Genomic DNA, 9,969 nt, shown 5'->3' with positions numbered 1-9,969 from the left:
AGATGCCTGGACATGTGTGCGTATGGCATAGAGAACCAGGGGCAGCTTCTTTTACCAATCCTTCCCTGCTTCTGAAATACTTTTGCGGAGTAATGTTTTAATAGTCTTTTTATATCGTTCCACTAATCCGTCTGTTTGGGGATGATATACTGAGGTTCTTATTTGTTTAACCCTTAGGGAACTACATACTTCTGCCGTAAGTCTTGACATAAACGGAGTTCCCTGGTCTGTGAGGATTTCCTTAGGAAACCGTACGCGGGAAAAAAACTCGATCATAGCCTGTGCAAGGGTTTTTGTATGCATACTAGGGATAGGTATGGCCTCGGGATACCAGGTCGCATAGTCGACCAACACAAGGATGTATAGGCGCCCTTTTACCGAAGGAGTCAGGGGTCCTACAATGTCCAGCCCGACTCTAGTGAAAGGGGTCTCTATAATAGGAAGAGGTTGGAGAGTGGCTGGTCGATAAGGGGATGGATTCATGAGTTGACATTTTGGGCATTCAGAACAATGTTTCCTAATGTACCCGAATAACCCAGGCCAATAAAATCGCCGTAATACTGTGGCCTCCGTTTTTGCTCTCCCCATATGCCCTTCTCCATTATCCCCATGGGCTAAGTGTAGGACCTGAGACGCTCTTCCCCTGGAGTTGGAGGTGCTTCTATATAACAAATTGTTTTCTGTTATGAATTTGGGACCTACCGATTGTCCGTCCGAGTGTAGGGCTTGGTGCCAGGCATTTTTCAGGGTGGGATCTTCATGCTGTGCTTGTCTGAAATCCCCAGTGGTTGTAAAAACTGTGGCTGTGTGGCGTGTGGGGTCTAGGTTCCTGAGGTCACGGTAGGTTTGATGTTCCCGCCGTTGTTCTCTCTTCTGTTTTCTGCTGAGTTTGATCCGCGGTGTTCTGGCTTCAACCTCGCTTGCTCCAAAGGGTGCCTTTTCCTACCAAGCATTGTTTACATGCTCGTGACCGACCTTTTCAAGGAGAGAGGTAAAGTCCACATAGTCAGTACCGAGGATAAGATTCTCGCCCAGATTTGGAATCACCCCCACAGTGATTATCTCGTCATCCCCTCTCCAATTGAGATGGACCGTAGCTACTGGATAGGGCCATTAATCTCCATGGACACATGCTATCAGTACCTGACTTTGCGGGGTCCGTTGCCTGGGTAGCACAAGGTTCTGTCGAATCACACTTAGGCTACACCCGGAATCCACTAGAGCCATCCTTTCCATATCATTCAGATAGACCTTTAGGGTATAGGTAGGTCTCTTACCACCTGACCATAGTACTCAACCTTTCATCAGTCCGATCTCCATCGGCTCCTCTAGGTCTTTCTTTAACGGACAGTTACGGGCAATATGACCCCATTCAGAACAATGGTAACATTGGGGCCCTGTTGTTGGATAACTCGGAGCCGCGGAGGCGGTACGGAGAGCCCGATCAGAGCTATTTACTGTCAAAGGTCGAGGGGGTACAGGCTTTGCTATCCCTGGCCGTGCAGGGGGAGGAGGGGGATGTCTGACGGAGACACTGCGAAAATCAGGGGCCCGATGATAGGCACAGGCAAGGTCTACAGCAGTCTGGTTGGTTAACCCCGGGTGTTGTCGGACCCAATTCTGTGTGCTGGGTGGAAGAGCTTCCAGGTACTGTTCGAGTATAATTGTATCGAACATCTCCTCTCTCGTGGTTTCGGTGGGATGTAACCATTTCCCCCCTGCATGGTGTACCCGGTAGTACAATGCGTGGGGATTCTCCTGATGTTGCCACTTCGTCTGTCGGAACTTCGCCCTATAACTCTCACTATCCAATCCTATGTGTTCAAGGATTGCCTTCTTCACCTCTGTATAGGGAAGAGTTCCTCCGGGGTTTATCGCCTGGTAGGCGGCTTGTAATTGTCCATTGAGCAAAGGGGCTATGTATTGTCCCCACTTATCCTCAGGCCAGTTTGCAGTACTGGCTACCCTCTCGAAATCAGTAAAAAAGGAGTCTGGGTCCTCTTGTTCGTGATATTTCTGAAGCACACTGCTAGGTACGTTGGGATGTACTTTAGTGTGTGCAATGGTGTCGGTCAGTTTGCCTAGGGCCGTCTCATGAACCAACTGGTTGTTAGCCATTATGGTGGCTTGACTTTTCAGTGCAGTTTGCAGGGCCTCTCGCTCCTCCTTAGCTTCCTTGAGTTGTTGTTCCCAGACTAATTGTAGGTGGCGCTGCCCTTCGACCAGCTGGGCTATCATGTCCGCCAACGTGGGTTTCTCTTCCAAGTCGTCAATGATAGTTCTTAGTATCCCACTTCTGACACCACTTGTGACCGGACTGGGTCAAGGACGACATGAAGAGACAGGGATGGTTGAGTTCAGGTGTGCTTTATTAGCTTTAGGAATATCTGGTGTGAAATATGAGTGTCTTTCTTGTGCTATTTCCTTTTCGGTTTCCTTCTCCTGGCCTTTCACCTCTTCTTTGGTTTTCTCTATTGCAGGGCTCCCAGGAAGCGCATGTGGGAAAAGAACAAGAGAAAGTATCGGTAAGTTCCTTTTCTTTTATCTTGTTGCTCTTTCTTTTCCTACTCTGCTTTCTTTCTTCTTTTTTGTTCTGAAGGGGTTTTCTCTCTCTTTCCTTTCTACTGTCTTTTCTTTATCTTCCACTGGCACCTCTTCTGTCAAAGGTTATGAATTGCTATATCTGTCTTAGTTCCTGTATACACTTTCTATTGTAGGATCCTTTTCTTGCTTCTTCTCCTTCTCTGACTCTTCTTGTATTTCTTTGGTGTCTCTCTGTCTTGTACCCTCTGTCGTGTTTTCTTCCTCTTTCTTCCTTTTTATACCCTTCTGCCCCTTTAGTCTGTTCTTTGACTTAAGTAGCAGCAATCCTGCGTCCTCTATACTGACCTTGGGTTTCCTGCTCCTGGGTCTGTATATTTTTTTGTTTTCTCTGCTCCTTGTAATTTTATGTGGATGTCTCCCCGTTTTTTTGTTCCCCCTTTTTCCGTACTCCCACTCCCCCTTGCTTCTAGTTCCCTTCTCCACTCCCAACCGCCCTTGTTCCCCTTAAGTGGTCCCGGGACGCACCTGAGGTTGCCACGCTTCTCCTGAAGCGTGGCTGGTAGTCTCGAGTTGCGCCTCCTGTGTCGCCGAGGTTTCTGCTCCGACGTCCGTCTTCTCTCCTCCTGGATTCCGTCTGCTTCCAACGACCTGTCCTCCCGCGCAACTCCTCCTCAATGCACCGTTGCCCGCCTCTTCATTGCCGTCCGCCGGCTTTCATCTCCTCTCGTCCCCGCGCAGCAAGCTCCTAGCCCCTCCTTCGATGCCAGAAGAGGTTTTCGATCTGCTGCCCTTTCGGGCATTTTCGACAGTGCCAGCACAAGTCAGGTTTGTGGGAAGGCCGCATCGCGCCGGCCCGTCACAGTGTCTTTTAAACAGTTTCACTTGCAGGTGCAGGTGCAGATGAAGTCGAAGAAAAGTCATCAAGGTCAATGAAATAACCAGAAGCAGATTCTGCAAACACATGAGCCGGTGCATTACTGGAGGATTGATCCACTTCATGTGAAGGCTCATAGCAGCCGGTGCTGTCTGTTTGTGTTGAGTTGGAATAGAAGACAGCCACATCTTGGACAGTTGATGGCGAAGTGGTAACAGGAATCAGCAAAAGTTCGTTTTCCACCCTCGCCATGCTCGAGGTGGCATTTGTAGCATTGTTGTACATGCTGTTGTACATGCTGTTGTAGACAGAAGTGTTGTTGTTTCTTCTTTGAAGAGGTATGTCCTGTTTGGTAGTGAGAGGGGACTGGAAACTACCCAAGGGACCTCTGGGTCTACTGTACAGGATCGGCCACATGGTGTAGTTTGATGTTGTCAATGGAGACAAATTGGTTTACTTTGGAACCAGGCAGCGGTTGTAGGATGACTGTTCTGGTACATTGTAGTCCCAGGATTTGGACAGGTGTTCTATAGGATGGGCCAAATTCCTTCTTTACATCAATCTTCTCACAAACCAGATACCCAACTTTAGGAATCCAGCCAGTGGAAGTTGTTGGCAAATCGCTTATTCCTAAGGTGGCAGCACTGGCAGATGAATTATCACAAACTTGCTGACGGTCCTGTAAGACACTGAGAGGTTAATTTATGTCAAAAGATGTATATGGTGCCACCAAACCAGGGCTGTCTACATCTGTCTACATAGGTATCCCAAAGAGAACCTCCTAAAGAGTGCATCCTCCCAAGGACCGTCTTGGCAGAATATTCAGTGCTCCCTGGACCCCATATAGGTGATGAGGCCAACTGCGGCCAGAACCTAGTACTCTAGCTGTTATGGACTGATTTAGATCTCGATTCCGCCTCTCCACAACTGAATTACCCTCGGGAAGGTAGGGTGAGGAGCAATGGTGTTGAACACCCATCGTCCTCATGGTGTCCCTGAATGCCTTCAAGGCAAAGGCAGGGCCCTGGTCTGAAAGGAGTGCTGCAACCGCATATGTACCAATAAAGCTCAGCAAGTCTTTTATAATGGTTCGAGCATCAGCCGACCGCTGAGGCAATGTAGAACAAGAATCTACTGTGACTAAGATGTATTTGTATGAACCATCAGGTTGTAGGGGACCACAGTGGTCCAGGTACACATATTGTAGTGGCCTGTTGGACAATAAGGGGGATGTCTGTGGTGGGCTTTTGATATTTGAGCCCTTTATCTGCTGGCAAATGTCACAGCAAAGAACATATTGCTTGGTCTGTATGTATGGACCCGGCCACCAGAAGCGTTTCTGTAAGAGTGTTATTATAGCCGCAACACCAGCATGTGCAGAGGCAACATCCTCATGTGCTGCTTTGATTAAATCTAATCTCTGATCTTGGTTGGGGATCACTCGATTACCAACCCCAGGAATTGTTGCAAAGCCAACATTCTGTGCACTGATGTGGTATGAATATTTTGTAGATTATGCTTTTGGGAGAGGCCTGCCTTCAGCTGAAGCTTTCACAGCAGCCAAAAGTTCTTTATCCAATCTCGTCTGGGAACGAGTCACTGCAGCAACAGAAGCCATAGATACTGTGGATTTGGCCGCTTTATCAGCTAAAGTATTGCCTATAACGTGTACTCCTACACGTTAGTGGCCCAATGTATGGACTACATGAGCATTAGGTAGCTTATCCTTAAGATCAGCTACCCTTCCCTACAGAGTTCTGTGTTTTATGGTGTTCCCCTTTGAGTCTTTCAACCCGTTCATTCGCCAATGATTAAGATAATCATTGTAGGACTGGACACAGTAGTACGAATCACAGACGACCAATGTGAGTTGTACTGGATCTGTATGTTCTAGCTCTAGGATTAGGGCTTCAAGTTCAGCCAGCAGAGCTGTGCAGTACCCCAGGGTCTGCATGTAGGTATTATGAGGGTGGAATATACCACCCTTCATCACTTCGCTCATGGCTGCTGTTTAGTACCTACAGCTGGTTGTGCTGAACCATCAGTGTAAATGATAGTATGGTATCTGTCAAACAGCAAGATGTATAGAGATGCAGGATACTCCTGTTTGTATTGGAGGACTTCTTGTGTTTGAAGTTTTGGATCAAAGATGTAATCAACATCGGTGGCAGTCAAGGAGGTTGCCCATTGAATTGAACGTGGATGTAATGCTTTAAAGTTAGGAGCACTAGCTTTGGTGACTGCCTCTAAGGCTGGCACCTGGCTAACAACAATAATGCATGTTCCTTGGTCAAGTGGCCTCTCCTTGATGACAGCCATCTGTACTGCAGTTAGAACTTTTTCTGTGGGTGCAAAACGTTGTTCTGCACTGCAATATAAATGTGATTTATAAGCTGTGGGCACAGTGTTGCCTTCGTTAAAGGTGACATAAGGGAACCCAATGACATCAGCAATTATTCTGATGACCAAATTCGTTTTGTTTTCACGAATTTGTAAGTGTTTTGCTTCTAGCATGTCCTGTTGCAATCCCCTAAGGATGTGTGTGTGTTCTACTGTCTAGTGTCTGCTAGAGAAATCAGGGCATATTAAATATTAGAGTGGAGTGATGCGTTGTGCATAATCAGGAAACTATGTTATGTCAAAGTTGAAGAAACCTAGTAAAGACTGTATTTTCATGATAGTATTTGGTGGCTGAAGTTGCGCATTTTTCTAAGCGGTGCAGGGTCAGACTCTTGCCCTCGTTTGATAGCTCTTATCCCAGAAACAATACAATGAGAAAGGCTATTTTAGTTTTCTTGAAATTAAATTTGTAACCAAGGGCTTCGAATCCCAGAACCATTCGATCGACCCTGGCAAGATGAATGTTGAGGTCGTCATCTGTGAGATAGATGTCATCCACATAGAACAACGCCTCAGGATCAATATCATGCAATATTGATGTTACACTGGCACGGCCCTGGGCTGTTCTTGTAGCCTTGGGGCAAACAACAGAATCGTTTTTGTGAGCCAAATGAGAATGCACTCAGGTCTTGACTTTCGTGTGCTAAGTTTTGGCAGAAAAAAACATTGGAGCTATCCAAGGTTGTTTTGTATTTTTTACGCACTATGCTGTTAATTAGTGCTGTGCTGTGTGAATTTTGTATTGCGTATGTGCGTGTATGACTGTGTAAGTGTCTGCAGTCTAAGACTATTCTATATGAAAGGACGGGTTTTGCAAGGGGGAATAACATGTTATTCATTGCAGAGGCACAGGGCTCAATTACCCCCTGGTACTCGAGCTGAGTGAGGATCTCCCTCAGTGGAGCTTTGGCTTTGTGTTTAACAGGATATTGGGGCTGAGGCTGGGGTATAGACCTAATCAGTATTACATGATAAGGAGAATCCTTATCCCAACCTACATGGTTGCGGTATAGCGCAGGTGCCTGCGCTAAAGCCCAGTTGACAGGTAGACTTGTTTTACCACTCCTGGAACATGATCAGAGAAAGAAGGCAAAATTACATCTTCCCCATGTGGGAGCTGCAGACATGCTCAGGTGTAGTGAAATGTGTGTTTTGACCACTGACTTCGTGTTACACCACTTTGCACCTGGTTTAGCTGTCCAGTGTTCACCAGTTACAGACTCCATTTTGTATTCAGTTTAGCCTTAGCTTAATTCTGCCTATTGACTTTATCGTAGCATTAGACACTGCCATGTTAAAGGCTGCCAGTGATTTTCCACGTTGTCTATCTGTTTTCGTGCCTTTTCTCACCAGGGGCTTTGGTTTATAAGAATGTACTCAGACGGGAGGGAATGGCCTTGCTTTGACTTGATATCTTGGGCTTGTGGCCAAACCCCAATGTGTTATTTTCAAAGCATACCTAAACTAGCCAGCATGTTTGAATACTTCTTGCGCAACAGGAGTTTTTTTTTCATAAAGCTCCTTCTTTGTTTTTTTCAAGATATAAAAGAGACCCAGTGCGACAGGGAGGGATTCAGAGACCTCAGTCAGGATTCAGACATCAAATGGCTGATATAGATTTCCCGTGAGGGTAGAGATCTCTCTTTCTTTTTTGCAGTCGAACAGGGTCATCGGCTTGCTGGCAGGAGAAAGATGAAGCACTTAACAGACCCTACGGTAATGCATTTTTATTAATTATTTGCTTTGCATTATAATATAGATACATATATTTGCTGTGTGTATTGCAGTGGAGAATCAGTCATGTATGTTTTCATTTCATTGTTATGACTATTTTTAAACGTGTGCTTACAACATGCTAATCTCCTTTTAGGAACCTTGCAAAGTGAAATAATAAATGTTTTCTTTGGACTAAGGAGTGCATTCCAGAGATTTGTTTTCAGTGTAGGAGTATCTCAGCTCGGTCATTAGTGAAAAGCAAAACATCAGGTGGCCAATCTCTTTCGGCCAATAGGATATCACAACTAAGTTCAACCCAAAATATTACAGTAATGGTGTCCTCTATGTCTCCCTCACTTTGGATATCTAAATCATAAACCTTGTCGGGTGGGAGAATGCACCCGTCTGCAGCCACGACTGCAGTAAAGTCGCTAGTTGCTGTTGCAACCAGATGATCTTTCAGACTCTGGCAACATATTGTGACCTCAGCTGCTCTGTCCAGCAGTGTCACCACCCATGTCTTGTTCTTCAGCAGCGTTCTCAAGTTTATTGGCATTTTTAATAGAAAGTTCTGTCACCTTTTTCTTTTTAAGCTGTGGCTTTTGTTGTGGGGACTTGTCTTCTTTTTTGTCTGAAGCCGGCAGGGAGTCTTTCTTCTATTTCATGTAGTCAGGACGTTGCTCTGACCGGTCCACTCTCTCGCTAGATCTATCCGGTGCGTCCTGAAAGGAACGAGAGGGACGTGAATCAGTATATATGTCAGGAGCTTTTATATTTTCTCTATTTCTGAGATTATATCTCCTTTCGGAGTTCTCCGGGTGTGGAGAGTCTGCTCTCTGATTTAGTCTGTCTTTAATTTGCTTTTTTTTATCCCAGCACTTTCTAGAACCCTTCTGTGCTTGTTTGGTACCTTCCTTAGGGGTGGTACTCTGTATTTTCCAGCTTAGCTCCCAAACTATCCCATCCTATACTAGTATTGGTATTGGAAATGATTTTTGGTAGCTCTTTCTCCTGTTCCAAGTGTGGAATCTCTTGGAGCCATTGGCATATTGCCAATGCTACCGCTTCCCCTTTAATATTACTGAGTATTATTGAGGAGACTGGGTCAAAGTTATGCATCAGTTTCATCCCCAAACCTAGGGCTGGAACAGCCCTGTGTTTGTTCTGAATTTTTTAACACTTCCGATAAATTGTCAAGTGTCGGGGAACCATGTGTCGTAGTATAAATCGCAGCGAGGACTGTACCCCATCTGGCGCAGTCATCCTCTGAGGGAACCATTCCAAATGGCAAGCAGATTGTGAGAATTCTCTATTTTTCCTATGGACTCATATGGGGAAACACAGCTTCCAGTTGATTAGTTTTCTGGGCCATCCAGAATGGTATTTTCTCTTGTTCCGTGGGCACTTTGCCCATGACAGTATGTACTATTTGTGGGTTTATCTGAGTGTTTCCAATTAATATCCAGTGGGTGCAGGTGCTGCTGGATGCGCTGGTGTTGTGTTCAGAGTTCGCATTACGAACCAAACAAGTCGTCTATATAGTGTTACTAGCTCATTGTGAAGATTGCGCAGATCAGCTGCCTGCATATTTTGTACACCGGGGTGTGGTGTATATATGGCAAACTTTGGCCATGTTGGTCCGTCATTACCTAAAGGACCTAATCTTACGTGTTATATTACGTGTGGTAGGGCACCATTAAACCAGTTCTGATGTTCTTGATACGTAATCAGTTATCAAGATACTAGTATGCTTGGTACCGCTGTGGTATGTTTGCAATTCTATTATGTGTGGAATGTGAATGTTCCTCAGGAAAGGTAACCCAGGAATAGAATGTTTCTGTTTGGGAAGGTTCAGTAGCTTCTACAATGAATGTAACATCCCTGCCCTCATCTAACAAGCCTTTCGCTATTAGGTGGAGTGTTAATGCATGTCTGGCATTCTCAGGAATGTCTATAGCATTAGTCATATTATAAAATGGGTAAAAAGATGGAACACCAAATGGGGAAAAAGGTCCTTTTAAGAGTTCGACCTCGAACAACCTACAGTCTAGTTAGGTACTCCCTGTTCAGCTGAGGATTATCCCAAAGACCACGGAAGTCTCTCTATGATGGCACTTAGGGTACCTGTTGTGTGTGAGACTGAGATACTCGGGCATCCATAAATTAGTGCCAAAACACCATCGTTGGTGCCGCCATGTCGTAGTTGGACTCTTGCTCTAGGCAAGACTTATGGTTTAGGGATGACAGCACTTTTGTTTGTAGACAACTAGGCCAATCCTACAACAAGTCACAACTGTCAACCCAACCCTCCCGGTAACAAGCAGTACCTCACCAAAAACCCATATAGTAAAAGGTGCTTTCTGACAGCCTTTACGCATGGACTCAAAAGTGCGACATCTCAGGGGTGTTGTGGTTAAACAGAGATTACCCTTTTC

This window comes from Pleurodeles waltl, chromosome 6, assembly GCF_031143425.1.
Source record: "Pleurodeles waltl isolate 20211129_DDA chromosome 6, aPleWal1.hap1.20221129, whole genome shotgun sequence".
Taxonomy (NCBI): Eukaryota; Metazoa; Chordata; class Amphibia; order Caudata; family Salamandridae; genus Pleurodeles; species Pleurodeles waltl.
Note: the sequence above shows the minus strand (reverse complement) of the source record.